Source organism: Balaenoptera ricei, chromosome 11 (assembly GCF_028023285.1).
Source record: "Balaenoptera ricei isolate mBalRic1 chromosome 11, mBalRic1.hap2, whole genome shotgun sequence".
Classification (NCBI taxonomy): Eukaryota; Metazoa; Chordata; class Mammalia; order Artiodactyla; family Balaenopteridae; genus Balaenoptera; species Balaenoptera ricei.
In genome coordinates, this window is record NC_082649.1 from 103,452,339 (window position 1) to 103,467,842 (window position 15,504).

The 15,504-nt window shown below is 54.5% G+C and overlaps 1 protein-coding gene across 3 annotated transcripts in view; it reads right to left on the reverse strand.

Annotated features, from left to right (window-relative positions):
- SLC6A6 (solute carrier family 6 member 6) overlaps positions 1–15,193 on the reverse strand; it is a 79,957-nt gene extending 64,764 nt beyond the window's left edge. For 2 of the 3 annotated variants that reach the window (XM_059940457.1, XM_059940460.1), the window contains exons 1-2: positions 14,930–15,070; positions 2,730–2,767 (exon numbers count right to left, since the gene is read on the reverse strand). The gene's annotated coding sequence lies outside the window, so the exon portion shown is untranslated. Of the gene's footprint in view, positions 1–2,729; positions 2,768–14,929 lie in introns of all 3 variants that reach the window. The other variant, XM_059940458.1, reaches the window with a different exon arrangement.
- Positions 15,194–15,504: the final 311 nt, after the last annotated feature.

Sequence of the window (15,504 nt, forward strand, 5' to 3'; positions counted from 1 at the left end):
CGCGCGCAGCAACGAAGACCCGATGCAGCCAAAAATAAAGAAATAAAATAAATAAATTTATAAAAAATAAATAAATAAAAGAAATGCTATTGGGTGCGGGGCACTGACTTTGTTAGGCCCCTCGCGCGCTTCCAAACCCCACCGTGATGACTGGTCGTTACCCCTGATCCCATACTCACTTTCTGCTCCTCCCGGGGCTGTTATTGTTTCATTTCACAGGTGGGGAAGAGGAGGCTGCGAGAGGCTCTGACTGCCCTCTCAAGGTCATACAGCTGGCCAGGGATGGAGCCAGGATTTGAACCTGGGCTGTCTGACTCTCCAGCTCCAAGGACTTTCTACTATCCGGGTTGCCCCCAGCTCAGGAATACTATTTTTGGCTGGTTCATTAATACCCCAGGGTCTGCTGAACACCCGACGGACATGCACACATCTGTCATCTCTGCAGGGGCTCCTGAGTGATCACCATCCCCTTTCGCAGGTGGGAACTGAAGGCCGCACACCCAGCAGGGCTCAGACTTCAGAGATGACAACTGTTCTCTAAAGACACCTCCCTCCAAATCCCACTGCCTGCCATGTCAGGGAGCAGTGAGCACTTTTGGCAAGACTAAACCAAAAGGGCTGCTTGGAGGAGGCGTCAGACAGGCCTCTCAGCCTCAGCGGCCTCTCTAGTAAAATGGGCTCCCACCAAGTATGGACGGATCAGCAAGACTTGGGGAGAGGAACCTTGGCCGGCCTCTGTTTATTGCCTCTAAAGGCCAAGCCCCTTGCACAAGATTCTCTTTATCTGGAAGCAGAACTCACATTCCAGCTTCACAGCGGCAGGCACCTGGCTTCCTGGCTGCCCTGGGCTACTCATTAACCAGTGAGAGGCCTCAGGAAGGGGCTGGACCAGAGTCTGCTCCAGCCTGGGGGAGGGGGAGGGGAGGGCTATGCTGGATGGTGTGGGCACCAGGGTCAGATCAACCACGTTCAAATCCTGTGTGACCCGGGGGTGAGGGGGCAGGCAGTTCACCACCTTTGAGCCTCAGTATCCCCATCTGTACAATGGGGACCACCATTGTACAGCGCCCACCTGACAGGGCTACTGTGAGGACTGCAGGCGACTAAGGTGCTAGCACTGCCTGAGACAGAGCAAGCGCTCAATAAATGGTGGAACCACAGCGCCCATCACAGGACAGGTGCAGGATAAAATCTGCTGCTATCATTAAACCCTCGGCAGCATTGTGAACGTTGTTAAAGAGTTCCGTAAATGTTCGCCATTATTCCTTTTGCTATTTATGACAGTGGTGACTCTGGAGGCTGACCCGGAGCGGGGCATCTCCTGACCACCAGGGATATGCCAGCCTGATTCTCCGCAACTGATGTCACAGCATGAAGAACAGGTGTTGGGTGGTGCCGGAGGCCTGTGGCTGCCGGTGACAGAGACCCAGGGCTGGGAGCTTGATGACTGGGGTGGAATCGGGTCCACCACCGGCAGCAAGAGGCCAAGGGTCTTCAGGCTTTTCTCCCAGTCCTGGCTTCCTAGGGGACCCCAATCAACCAAACCCGGCCCCGGACCCGTGGGAGCGTGATCCCGAGAAGTGTCTGCCCAGGTAGCCAGGTTTTTCAAATTCCAGAGCAGGGTGTACTAGTGGGTCATGCAATCAACTGAGAGGGTGAGGGTTATCATTTTTATAAAAGAGAACAGAACAGAACAGAGCCCTGCAGACGGTGAGACTACGAGTTTTATTTTGTGAAACTTTCGTTTCAGTTTCACGCGTGTTAAGTACGCGCAGCATGCTGTTGTAAAGTATACTTCTTACTGAATGTCTCGAGTCCAAGACTTCTTTGAAAGCCCCTATAGTGAGGATGTTTAAATCAAGGTGTAGAAGGCAGCTGCAGAAAAGTGACTGAGTCAGGTTCCTGCCCCGTTAAACCCCTTTTAAAAATGCTACTGTGATCCTGAACTGGAGTGGAGGCGGGGGAGGTTCTATAAATACTAGACAATCAGCAAAACGTCATTAAGTTCTTAGATTAGATAACAGAATTGTGTCAATGTTAAATGTTCCAGGGCTGATCATTGTGTACTTATATAAGAGAATGAATGGCCTTGCTCTTACAAAATGCATGCTGAAGGATTAGAGGTAAAGGGGCATCATGCCTGAAACTCCCCAGTGATTCAGAATATCAATGTGACTGTTTTTATAGCATATATTAAAGCGAGGAAGCAAAGGAGGCAAATGTTAACAATGGGAAAACCTAAGTGAAGGACTTACAGGAGTTCATTGTAACATTCGTGCAACTTTCTTGAAGGTTTTCAATTTTTAAAAAATAAAACGTTCAATAAAGAGATAGCTGCGACAGCAGCCCGATTCCCAGAGCATCCTGTCTGCTGGGAGCCAAGGAGCTCACCCTTTCACACGCTTCTGACCCCAAACCTTAGACTCAACTCCACAAAGGCCCCCTCACCTTCATGAGGCCCCCTCACCACCTCACCAGCAGAGCCAGGCTGGGGTCCAGGCGAGGACTTCGAAATCAGTGCTCAGCCCATTTGCAGGGCTACCTCCCTGCCACCGATGTGCACAGGTGGCCAAGGCAGGCCGTGGACCTGCCACCCAGAGGTGACCTGTGGACAAGGTCCTGGGGCCTCGGGGGTTCTGTCTCTTCCTCTGAGATCCTGAGCGCCCACCGTGGGTCACTGCCACCCGTGGCGAGACACCGAGACCATGGGGAGGTCAAATGCCACTTACGTTTTGGAGGCTCCTCACAAAGCGCTGTTGTTCTGGACCTATTGCAAGGAAAGGAAGCAGAGAAGGAAAGAAGAGATCTGGTCAGGGTGTGATGTACTCAGGACCCAGAGTCTATTCCGTGTGACCACCCAGCACACACAACTGGGAGGGGCCCCATCCACACCCAATGGGGCCAGGCACCCCGGTGCTCCTGCACACACTCGCACAAGCATGCACACACACACACCACGTGTTCACACACAGGCACACGCTCACACACCCCTCGCCTGGGTGCAGCATCCCTGAAACTGTCAGTGGCAAGAACCAGAGCTGGGAGGGGTGGGTGGCCCAGACTGCACTCAGGAGGGGAAAGGCTCTTCTTGCTGGCTGAGAACAGGTAAGCATCTCCCCAGCCCTAAACCCAAAGTCTGCGCTCCCCCAAGCCCCCCCACGAGCTCAGCCACTTGCCCGGGTCTGTGAGTGACCGTCCCCTGTGAGCACAGCGATGCGCCAAAGCCAGATGGAGAAGCTGATACGCATCACCTGGTTAGAGGTTGAGCGTCACTGTGCCAAGGAAGTCTGCTGACCTGTGCTGAGCCAAGCACTCCCCAGGTGTGACTGACCCCTGAAGCCTTTTTTTTTTTCTAAATAGACCACCTCCGTTCTTTTGGACTCGGTTTGGGAAACAATGCAAGTGGGGGCAGATCACCTCTGCCTCATTCCACCAGCAGAGCTGTGCTGGAAGGCTCTCCTGGTTTCCTGGAATAAAAAATGCAGAAAACCAGGAAATGCTTCCTTATCAAGGAAGATCTTACACTTCAATGAACAGTTAAACAGATTAGCAGGGAAGGAAGGGGGTTGTGATGGAAGAGCAGAGAGGCCTCCAGGGCTGCTCACTCCTTTCCTCTTTGTACCTGCAGCCCTGCCCTTGGAGCCTCTTCCCCAGACTCAGAACTGGGTTCCAGCAGTCTACAGAGCCCCCTGTCCCCCAGATTAGACCACCTCATTGCCGTGTTTGGACTTCCATGTTCACCAGGCTCACATGGGCACCCACTGTGTCTGCGGCACTGCGTGTAGGAATGCTGAGTCAATTATTTATTGAGCATCTACTATATGCCAGGCACTGTTCTAGGCACTGGAACCCGGCAGTGAACAAGACAGCTGAGGTCGCCACTCTCCTGGAGCCTGGAATCACATAGGAGGGGCTGACATGGATGCCATCGAGGCTTCATTCTCTGGGTGGACGCACGGCTCTGTGAAGTCTGGGTGGATTAGTAATGTCTGCAGCAGGTGGTGGAAGTGGCAATGTGTTCCTGGTTATCCAGGACCATACCAAGGGAAGAGGGACAAAGGGGAAATGGAGGTAGTATGTTCAATGCACAATTACAGGCACAATGTTAAAGGAACCAGAGGAACGAGAGTACAATTTTATCTGAGGTGAGACATTAGCAGTTGCATGAGTCCAACTCAGAGGAGAATAAAAATGGCAACAAGTCCCTGTATGTCTAGCTACTGTGCTGGCACCTGGACCCTTTTTGCTCGGCACAGCCTGCATCTATTCCCCCTGGAGACCCCCACATGCCACTCCCAGCCCATGGGGTTCTGGGTGGGCTGAGCCCACCTCCTATTTCCAGGGTTGGGTGTTTGAGCCAGGCTGAGCCAATCAGGGCTGTCATGATTGGCTCCAGGACAGGCACATGACCAAGACTGGACACTGAGAGTGACAACAGGGACTTGTGCTGAAAATATTGGGAAAAAAGAAAGCTCTTTCTAGGCTGGGATGGCTTTGCTGTGGGGGGGGTGGGGGGTGGGCAACACCCTGTGCAGCTGGGGGCACCCCAAGGAGAATGGGGCCAACAGAGGAGGGACATGGAGCCAGAAAGGGAGAGAAAGGAACTGAGCCCCAGGGACATCTCTCAGCATCTGGATCCAGCCATACCTGAAGTACGACTCTGGGCTTTTCCGTTAAAGGAGTCAGTAAATGTTTGAACTGATTATTGCCACTTGCAACCCTAAGAACCCAGACCCAAATCTGCCTTGAATTTGCGGTGTAAGTTCATGCATGTCTCTTTATCTCTCTGACACTCAGGCCATCAGAAAAGGGAGGCACAGATGAAATGACATCTGCGGTCCTCCTGCTGCCCTGGCACTCTAGCCAACTGCAAAGGTTAGGACTGATCCTCCCCTACCCCTGGGCATCTGGCTGGAGATGGAGAAATGAGCCCTTCTCAGAGTTAATCCTGGAGGGTTTGTTAAAACACAGAGGACTGGGTACTACCCCCAGGGTCTGAGTCAGCAGGGCTGGGGTGGGGACCGAGATTCTGCATTCTAACCAACTCCCAATGATGCTGAGACTGCTCGCCCAGTGACCACATTTTGAGGACCCAGACTCTAAATCTATTCTACTCTTCCCAGTTGCTTGGGGCAGGTGCCTAGTGTAGAAATGAAGGCCCAGCCAGGCAGGAGACCACAGCCCCTCAGTCCCCAGAGCAGACCCCCAATTAAGGGAAAGCGCCCATGTGACTGCAAGGATGAGCCAGCCTTGAAACAACTAAAGCACCAGGTCCCAGCTTCCGCCTGTCCCGTTGCTGACCCTTCCAGCCAGTCCTGCATCCTGGGAGTTATCTAAATAACGGGGAGGCGGTAAGTGTGACTTGGTGCCTCTGGGCTCCAGGCAGGCCCCACACCGGTCGTACAGGAGCTGTGGGCATCCCCCAGCTGCTCCCCCAACCAGGCCGCACGCCAGCACCAAATCCCGCAGCGGGCCTGGTCCTGACACACTGCCTTGGGCCACCCTGCTGTCAACGCGCGGCCTGGCTGGCCCCTGGCTCTCCTTGATTTACATCCGACTTGGCTGCCTTGAAAAGCCTCCTGTGGCTTTTGGACCACGGACACCATTCAGCAGAAAAGGGCTTCCCCACCAGCAGCCTTTCCAAGGTGGCACTGGCCCAGAGAGCTTGGCCTGGCTCAGCCGCCTCCCGGCTGTGTGACCTCGGGCAAGTTACCTGCTCTCTCTGGGGCCTCAGCTTTTCACATGCAAAATGGGGACGATGGTACCTTTTGTGATGATTAGGAAGATGATGCTTACAAGGCACAGGGCCTGGCTTACAGAGTGTGGCAAAAGCTATGATTAACCTCCTTTACTCAGAGTGTGCCCCGCCCACACAGACCAGCAGCCTTGGCAGCTCCTGAGAGCTGGTGAGAAATGCAGAATCTCAACTCCACCTTAGCCCTCCTGCCGGGGAAGGGGCATTTTAACAAGATCGCGAGTGAGGCCTACATCTTCCAAGTCTGAGGAGTGCTGGTATATGTCATAATTACTACTGTCGTTCTTGCCACGTCCCAGGGCAGAGCCAAGATACACCCACAATCCCCAGGCCTGGGGGAATGGCAGGCAGGGGTCAAAGGTAATGAAATGTTGAGAGAGGGAAGAAAAATTCTCCAGCTTCCCCAGCCTCCCAACTAACGACAAGCCCCCGGACGGCTCAGGAGAGGGGAGGGGACACAGGGCTTAGCGAGTAGGCGCGGACCATCGGACTTAACTCACGACTCAGCCAAGGCGACAAAATACACCGAAAAAATTACAGATCTCAGATGTACGGGTTTTGGCAGAGACCGGCTGCCTGGTCCGCTCTCCAGAAGGCTGAGCGCTTTACATTCAAGGAGGCAAATCACCCTCTCTGCCTGCAGCCACCCGGAACTCCCAGCAGAGGTTGGCAGAGGGGGCTGCCCTGGGAGGTGTGTGCTGCAGCCAGGCCACCCCCCCCAGCCCCCCACAGAGCAGTGCGCAGGCAGGGGTGGCTGGATTTCTCCTGCTCCAGCCCTGAAATGCCCCTTGAAAGCACTACAGGTCCCCTGAAAGGGGGAGGAATCCCTCTTCCCTATGCTGCACCATCAGTCCTGCTGAAGGAACACAGCAGGAAGGCCCCCACCTGCCCAGGATCCACCGGCAGCATGTCCCTGCCTCGAGGCAGCCGGGTCCCAACCAACGGAGGGCCGTTCAGAGAAACCAAGTGGCCAGAGGCGGATGCAAAAAACAAACAAAACCCACATTGAAGAAACACTGGCTCAATTTTATAAAACTCTGAGTGGACCACACAAACCATACGGGACGCCCGGAGCTGCCCGTGGGGGACGATTTTGCAGCGACTAGTACTGTTTTCTCAGGCCTGGGATGCAATCCTTTGCAAACAACCCGCACCTTGCATTGGTGAGAAGTGGAAGCACAAACAGATTCTGCTCAGTCCCGGCGACAGAGGCTGGCAGGTTGGGTCTTTTTTTTTTTTTTTTTAAAGGTCTATTCTGATCTATACTCTTCTACCAATGACGGAATAAAAACCCACTTTCTGGGACTTCCCTGGTGGCGCAGTGGTTAAGACTCCACGCTCCCAATGCAGGGGACACGGGTTCCATCCCTGGTCCGGGAACTAGATCCCACACGCATGCCACAACTAAGAGTTCACCTGCTGCAGCTAAGGAGCCCACGTGCCGCAACTAAGGAGCCTGCCTGCCGCAACAAAGACCCAGCACAACCAAATAAATAAATAAATATTTTTAAAAGAAACCCCACTTTCTTCTCCAAGGAAGTGTTTTCCACTAAAATCCTGTTGCTACAGCTCTGCTCAGAGCATCCCTGAACTCCAGTCCCCAAATCGGGTGCCCCCTTTCAGAGCGAGGGCTAAAACATCCTGAAAACCAATGGGACTACAATCAAATCCCACAGGACCATCACCCATGTAGTGACATGTGCTCCCCAACAGAGAGAAACAAGAGTCTTTCCCCCCTTCACTCAGCAGGTATTTCCCTCAAACATGAAGCTTCCTTACAGGTTAGGACAGAGCAGGGAAAGGACTTGCCTAGGTCACACAGCAAGCCAGTGGCCAAGGGCATCCAGTGCGCCTGTAACAATTCACTTAACCCTTGTGGTCAGCTCCCTGAGGGCATGAGTTGGTCCATCCTGTTCAACTGCCACATCCCCAGGGCCTACGACAGGCTCTAGAACAAACATTTGTTGGAAGGATGGATAGTGATGGGTGGATATAATTTCCAAGCTTGGACCCACTCAGATGCTCAAATCATAGGCTCTCATTTCAGGACAGAGGGAATCAGACGGCCTCTATTTCTGTGCCGGGCACCTACTGTGCGCCAGGCCCCGTGCTGGCTGGCTGCTGGGGCATCTGTCACTCCCCTGATGTGCCTCTGGTCAGGTGGCTGGAAAAAAGGTAAGACCACACAGGTCTGGGTTTCAGCCAGAGAAAAGGTCCACAGGGGCTCAGAGCAGGGCGAGGTTAAGTCCACTTTGACTCAGAGAATCTTTGTTGGGTGCTTAAGATGTGTCACGCACCTTTAAGGGGTTCCAGGAAGACTTCATGAAGTAGGTGGCCTCAAGCTGGCCCTCGAAGAGTGGGAATTCGGAGGGAAGGGAGGAAGAGCCTTTCGGGCTGAGGTCTGGGCAGGGCTGAGAGCCTGAGGCTCGGGCTGAGAGCAGAAAGCAGCCAGGTCACAGGGAGCAGAGAGAAGTGGTGGCAGATGAGAATAAACACTGGCCAGGAGCCAGATCAGGAAGGGCACTGAATGCCAGGCTAAGGAGTTTGGACTTGATTTCACAAAGCACTAGGGAGCCACAGAAGGCTTGGGAGCAGGAGAGAGACATGCTGAGAGCTGGCCCCCGACGCTATAGAGCCCAGGAGGCATGGAGGCTGGGGAGGAGTTTGCTGTCTTGAGCTGTGGTGGCATCCACCCAGAGAGGAGACACCAGGTGCCATGTGGTGATAGAATGAACGTTCTTAAAATCACGGCCTGAGTCCACCATCAGGGCTGAGCAGCCCTCTGTCTCCAGGTGCCGAATGGCCATGGGGCAAAAGGGCAGAGCCTTCAGGACCGCCCCCTTCCGAAGCCCTTCCCCCAGGAAGCATGACTCTGCTGAAACCCAAGGCCAACCACACCCCTCCACCGCCACCAGGTGACAGCAACCTGGCTGTGTTAAGGACTTTCTGCAGGAAAGTGGATGGTAGAATTCTTTCATCGTGTGCAAAGGAGAGCGGTGGGAAGGAAAAAACTCTCAGAACGTCCACACTAGGGACCCCACAGAGATGTGGTCCCAGCCTCCGCTCAGTGGAGGAGGGCGGGGCAAAGCTGGGGGCTGGTGTCTGTCCAGTGAGGACCCAAGGTGAGCGGAACAAGAAGGCAGCTGCCCCGCCCTCCAGCAGGGACACTCGCCAGCCCTCTCACAACTGCCTCCATTCCGTCCCACACAGTGGCCAGAGCTGCCCACCAGAGCCAGGCTCCCCGCTCCTCCCTGAGCAGGTGGTCCCGCTGCCCAGGAAGCCCTGTTCCAGATGCTGCAGGTGTCTCCTGCACGGCCAAGCCCAAGGAATCGTTCGGATCAGTATGGCTTGGCCCTTCCATCCCCCTTCCCACCGCTGTGACACAATCAGGATCGGAGAGCTGTGAAGAGAGTCATCGAAAGTTTGAGACAGAAGTAGAAACACTGTGCTTAACTTCATCAGCACTGAATGGCAGGTGGGCCGGGGTGCGGAGGGGGAGAACCTTAAGTCTGTGAATAATGGCCCTCTTGTTGATCTAGGCCTCATTCGGACCTCAGTCTCCTCATCCATTAAGTGGGTGGGCAGGGAGGCTTAACTCCATGACCCCAAAGTCCCCACACTCCCAGCCAGTGGACTGCGCACCCTCCCTGACATCTTCCCTGGGTTCCCTGCCCTTGGCATAACCTGCTGGGATTGTTCATTAACCTCTTCCGGATACAGATCTTCTCCCCTCCTGTGAGACTGTGAGCTACTTGAGCCCAGGGGCTGTTTTATCTGTTTATCCCTCCCTCTGGCATTGGCCCTATGCCAGACACCTTGTAGGTGCTCAGTAAAAAGCATGCGCAGTGGAACGAGGATGGGCAGTGGTTCTGGTTCTCCTTCCCAGGTCCCAGCTGTGTGAGGGGCGGTAAGTCACTTTTCTGAGACTGGATGAACTCTTCTAGAAGATGGAGGTAAGAACCCCCAAGTCAGGCACAGGGCTTAAATGCAGGAAGGGAGATAGGACCTAGTGGTGCTGAAAAAGTATTGGTTCCTTCCCATCTCAGAGTACTGAGCTGCCTTGGGCTGCTTCTCTGCCCACCTTCAGATTAAGTTCAAAGCCATTGGGTGGAAGCGTTTCATTCACTAAGGTGGCAGTACTCGGGGTGATTAAGACAGGCCAGACTCGGTCAGTGATTCCCACATGCAGACTAGCTGTTCAGAATGGCCTGGAGAGCTGTATGTTCTGACAAGCGACCGTTCCACAATGGTCTGTTGTTTGAATAGTGTTAAGTGGCAGAACCAAGAACAGTATGATGTCATTTTCGTTAACAACAAAACAGAACTACAGCTAGCTTGCTGAACAGATGATCCTAAATAACCCTGGGTCAAAGAGGAAATCAAAACTGAAATGAAAACTGATCTAAAAAGAATAAAAAGGAATATATGTACATCTAGATATCTGAGGGGTACAGTCAAAGCTGTACGCAGAGGAAAACGTATAATCTTAAAGGCTTTTATTGTTATTATAGGAAGATAGAGACGATGGACAGACGACTAAAGACTAGATTGCACTTTTTAAAAAAATGATCTTTAAGAATCACCTTTTGTTTGTACAGTGCTGTATTGCTTGAGGTCTATTGTTTTCATAATTAAAAGAGACCCTTTTGGCAGTTTCTCATAAAGTTAACAAATATCTACCCTATGCCCCAGCAGTTCCACTCCTAGAGAAATGAAAATATATGCCCACAAAGAGACTTGTACATGAAGGCTCATAGAAGCTTCATTCATAATCACCCCAAACTGGAAACAAGCCAAATGTCCATCCACAGGAGAGTGGATAAACAAACTGTGAGGCATCCATATGATGGTTTACTCCTCAGCAATAAAAGGACTGAACTACTGATATACTCAACAGCATGAACGGATCTTAAAATCATCAAGCAGAAAGAAGCCAGACACAAAAGAGTATATACCATACAAATCCATCCAGTTCCAGGCTTGGCAAAACTAATGGTGATAGAAATCAGAAACTGGTTGTCTCTGGGAGGGGAAGGGCACAAGTCAACTTTCCAGGGGAGCTGGAAATTTTCTATATCTTCATCTGGATGATGGTTACACGGGTGTATCAAGACTCAACAAACTGTAACAGAATCTTTGCATTTCACTGAATGCAAATTATATCTCAATTTTCATATACATATTTCTAACAGTCACAGTTGAAAACTTTTAAACATACAGATTCCTAGGCTCCACCCCCTGTGGATTCAGATTCCATATGTCCAGGCCTGGGAACCTGAATCTGTACAAAGTCACTCAGGTAATTCTGATGCCTGACTAGAGTTAAGGCGACCTGCCCCCTCCCCACACACCCCCTCCCCCTTTGACTGTGTTGGGTGATTTGTTGTTTCTATGTTGGTTTTTAGAAACAGAAGAGCAATTTCCATTCTCTCTGCCCTCTCCCCACCACCCCTAATCCCTGCCCCTCTGCTTAGGTTTCCAAAGGGAGCCTCTGAGCAGGTGAGGTGGGCAGGGAAACCCCGAAAGAAGCCTTGTCCAGGACAGACGTAATTCACCCAAGGCGCCAGGGCTGTGTGCTCCGGGGAGGTCAGAGGCACAGTTAATGGCCTGTGTACTTGTTAGACAGCATGTCCGGGCCTTCACCCCATGTTTACAAAAAGAGCTCAGGGCAAGATTCGCTGGCACGGAAAATGCTTTGTGCCCTGACTAGCAGTGGCCCGGCCACCTTCGGTCCTGAACCTCAGCCTAGTTCCTCACTCACCATGAGGGTCTCCTGGACTCCTGGGTTTAACTGGCTCCGACACTGCTGTCCCCAAACCCAGCCTGATGCAATTTCTATCTCTGCTGCCTTCAGAATAAAGGCTAACCCCATCTACCCAGCGCTCAAGGCCCGCCACACCTGGCTCTTATTCCTCTCTCCAGCTGGGTCCCTGTGAGGCTTGTTCTACAAACACGCTTGTCTATTTCATGCCCTGTCCCTTTGCACCTGTTATGCCCCCTGCCCGGAATGCCAGTGCACCCAGTTCCTCTGCCCACAGAAGCTGCCAGCTCCGGCATCACCTCCTCTAAGAAGCTGAAATGCCTCCTGCCTGCGACCCTGCCACCTAGGCACGCTCAGCGCCGGCACCCACACGCAGCATGGTCACAGCGGCTGCTGCGCTGCCCATCTCCCTCTGGGCTATGAGCTCCTCGAAAGCCAATATTCTACCCCGAATCCGGTGCCTGGCCAGAACTGACAACAGCAAAGAAACAAGGCATGTTATAAAAGATCTCCCATTCACACTTGAAGGCCACCCTGGGCATTTCCACACTCAGGGCTCCTCCCCAGAACCTGTAAATTCAAACACTTCGGCCAAGATAAGTTAGCCAACATGGAGATTGGAGACGGGATTGCAACATGGGATTGCATTCTTCGGAGATGCAGCCCCGAAGAATCCGACCCTCACTTATGACCTTCGGCAGAAGTTGGTGGGGGTGGTCAGCCCACACCTGGCGGGTGGCCCTGGGGTTCCAAGGCCAACCCGAATTCCCACCTAGACCCCTTCCAGCTGTGACCAGGCTGCATCCCAGGTGTTCCTTGTAATTTATTTTTCACCTCTTTCCTATATACAGGAATGTGTTGAATGACTCACAAGTGTCTTATCATTTCGGGACCTTTGGAAAGACTTCCAGATAAAGTCTCACAGGCTCCCAAATCCTTTGACAAGCTGATAGGCGGTGAGTTAGAAAACACCATCCCCAGAGCCCACACTGCCTCGTGGGGGGCTGACACTTGAGTAGGAAGAGTGGCAGGGCTCCCTGAGAGGCACAGAGAAGGGAGAATGAGTAACCAGGGGTGGAATCCAGGTGCCAATGGGGCCCACGCACTCACCCTCCAACCCTGAAGACCCGGAGCCTTTGTCCCTTGTTCTCCTCAGGTCCTGGTCCAATTTCAACTCCCCAGGACATCAGTGACTAAAGCCCCACAGAGCCCAAACTCGCGGCTGGCCCAGGGAAGGCCTTTGAAGCCCAATCCTGCCGCTGTCCAATCAAGGCAAAGTCCTCTGGGCGGCTCTCAGTTTGCCCATCTGTAAAAGAGGCACTACCCGCTCGCTAGGGCCTCCCGACTCCACAAAGCAGATGGGACCGGATCTCCGCAGGATGAGATGGGAGGGAAGGGGCAGGGGAGGTGACTGTGGCTGCGCCACAGGTCAGTACAAGGGCATCCCCGAAGGACAAGAGCTCGAGAGTGAGCCTTGGCCCTTGCCGCATACCACAGTGACCTAGGACCTCGTGACACCCTCTAATCGGCAGCTCCAAAGCCGAGCCCGGCTTTACAGCTTACCACAGGCTTATTCAGCCTCATCTCCCTCAATCCCCTCAAGGACGCAGTGAGGCCGGCTTTGGCGTCCTTGCTGCCCAGACAGCGAAGCTGAGGTTCAAAGCGGCTGAGGGAATCACCCAAGGTCGCCTGCAGACTAAGACAGAGGCACAGTACTTGGACTCAGCTCCCTGGGGAAGAGCTCCTGCCTTTCGTCTCAGCTTACCCCATAGCCACTTTACTCCACCCATTTTACAGATGAGGAAACAGAGGACAAAAAAGTTTGCCCAAGGTCAACAGGGGACTGAGCCAGGCCCACGACCTCTAGCCAGTCCCCCACTACTACGCTATGGTGGGTTCTCAGCCAGTGCCCTCGGGCCCCCTCCAAACGCCCCCAAAACCATCCTGATGAAATTCCTCCCCCCACTCCGCCCCCACACCACACCTCCCTTGTGCCCACCCCACACTCCCCGGATGACTCCCTGGTCGAGAGGGAGGCAGGCGGTTGCTAAGCGCTCACCCGCTCTTTCTCATAAAAATAAACTCCTTCTGGCTGGGAGACTCTGGATGAGATCCTCTCCTTTCCAGCCAAGAAAAAATTAAAAAGAAATTTAAAAAAGATCTCCCCCATGACATTTATTTGAACATCAGCGGTGCCAAAGCATGGGCCAATTCACCCAAGTCCAAATGGAGCCACGTGCCTCGTAACCTCAGCCCCAAGACCCTCCGTTCAAGTGTCTGGGCGGTTACTGAGCTGATTTATTTCTCCAGGCAGGAAATGGGGGTCCAGGCTGCCTCCCAAGCTTTTGGGGCTGGTCCTGGGGGAGGCCAGGATCTGGCAGAGGCTGGGCAGTGACCAAAATAGCCAGGCCGGTGGCCCTGCCCAGCACACACCTCCCTCTGAGTGCCAGGAAGGGCAGCCCAGAGGTCCCCCTCCGGTCCAGGACAGAACCTCAGCGGCTGGAGGATGAAATCCCTGAGATCCTCTCTCTGGCTTTCCTAGTGGCAGGGGGACGAGAACCTCCAGCTCAAAAGAGGAACCCCCAGAAGGAAGGGAAAGGTCTCGAGATGGATGCATCCTGCCCTCCCTGCCCGCTGTCCACTTGGCTCCCAGCTGTCCCTCGGGGCCTGGATCCTGCCACTGAAGGCTGCTGGACGTTGGCACTGCCACCTGCACGCTGCACACAGGCAGCACCCTTGGAGCCATGTCGCCCTATCACCTCTACCCACTCAGCGCCTGCCCTGGAGAACCAGCTCTGGCTGTGTGGCCCCCTAGGCACCGGGGACACTCCCTCGGGTACAGTCGAGGGCACATGAGTGTCCGAAACCAGGGACCCAGAGACAGAGCCACACTCTGGGACACACACGTGCACAGCCAGGTACTCGGAGACACAGTCACACACACACAGGTTCACACAGACACACTCCAGGACACACAAGAGCAAACATCTGAAGACACAGCCACACAGGTATCACAGACACACACCAGAACACACACACGCACAGCCCAGGTCACAGAACAGCAGGCACACATTGGGACACACAAGTGCATGCTGCTGGGAACATGGAGAAACAGCCACCCTCAGAAACACACAGACACACACGGAGATACATGTAGACCCCCAGAGAGATCGAGACACCAGAACAGACACACACAAACACACACACCTGGCTCCCGCACGAGAAGCCCGAGCCCCTTCGCCCGAGAAACAATAACAGCCCCGCGGGGGGACTGAGCGGGCGACCCTCCGTCCGTCCCTGGGTGGTGAAAGGGGCGCCGGAACGGGGTCCCTGGGCGGGGAGGAGGTCGGGGCTAGCTGGGGCGCGGGGATGGGGAGGGGGCTCCGCGCGCCCGGCTCCCTCTCCCTCGGTACCTGGGGCGGCCGCGGCGCTACACTCGGCTGCGCTCGGTTCCGCTCACCGAGGGCTGCCAGCCGGCTCGATCTCTGGCCCGCGGGGTCCGCGCTCGGCGCTCCCTCTAGGCTGGGCTCGGCCTCTGAGCTCGCGGTCCTCGGGACTCGGCGCCGGCCAGCGAGCTGTGCTGCAGCCAGGACCCGAAGCTCGGCGCTGGCGGCGGCGCGGAGGAAGCGGTAATTTATAAGCGGCTTCTTCCTGACCTCGCGTGTCTGTTGTCTGAGCAGGCAGCTCTCAGCATCACCCATCCTGCTGGGTGGAAAAATACCAGCTTGGCCGGGGCGGGGGCGGGGCGGGGGCGGGGCCGGGGCGCGAGCCCCGCCCCACACGCGGACACACATACACACACACACACACGCACACACACGCACGCACACACACCGCACACGCACGCGCGCTCGGGCTCGGACACAAAGAGCCCGGGCTCGCCGAGCGCGCGTGCACACACCCTCATGCGGCGGGCGAGCACTCGGTCCCCTGCCTACCCCCTTAGAGCGCTCTTTTCGAGGAAGCCCTTTACTTCCAAACCCTGGAG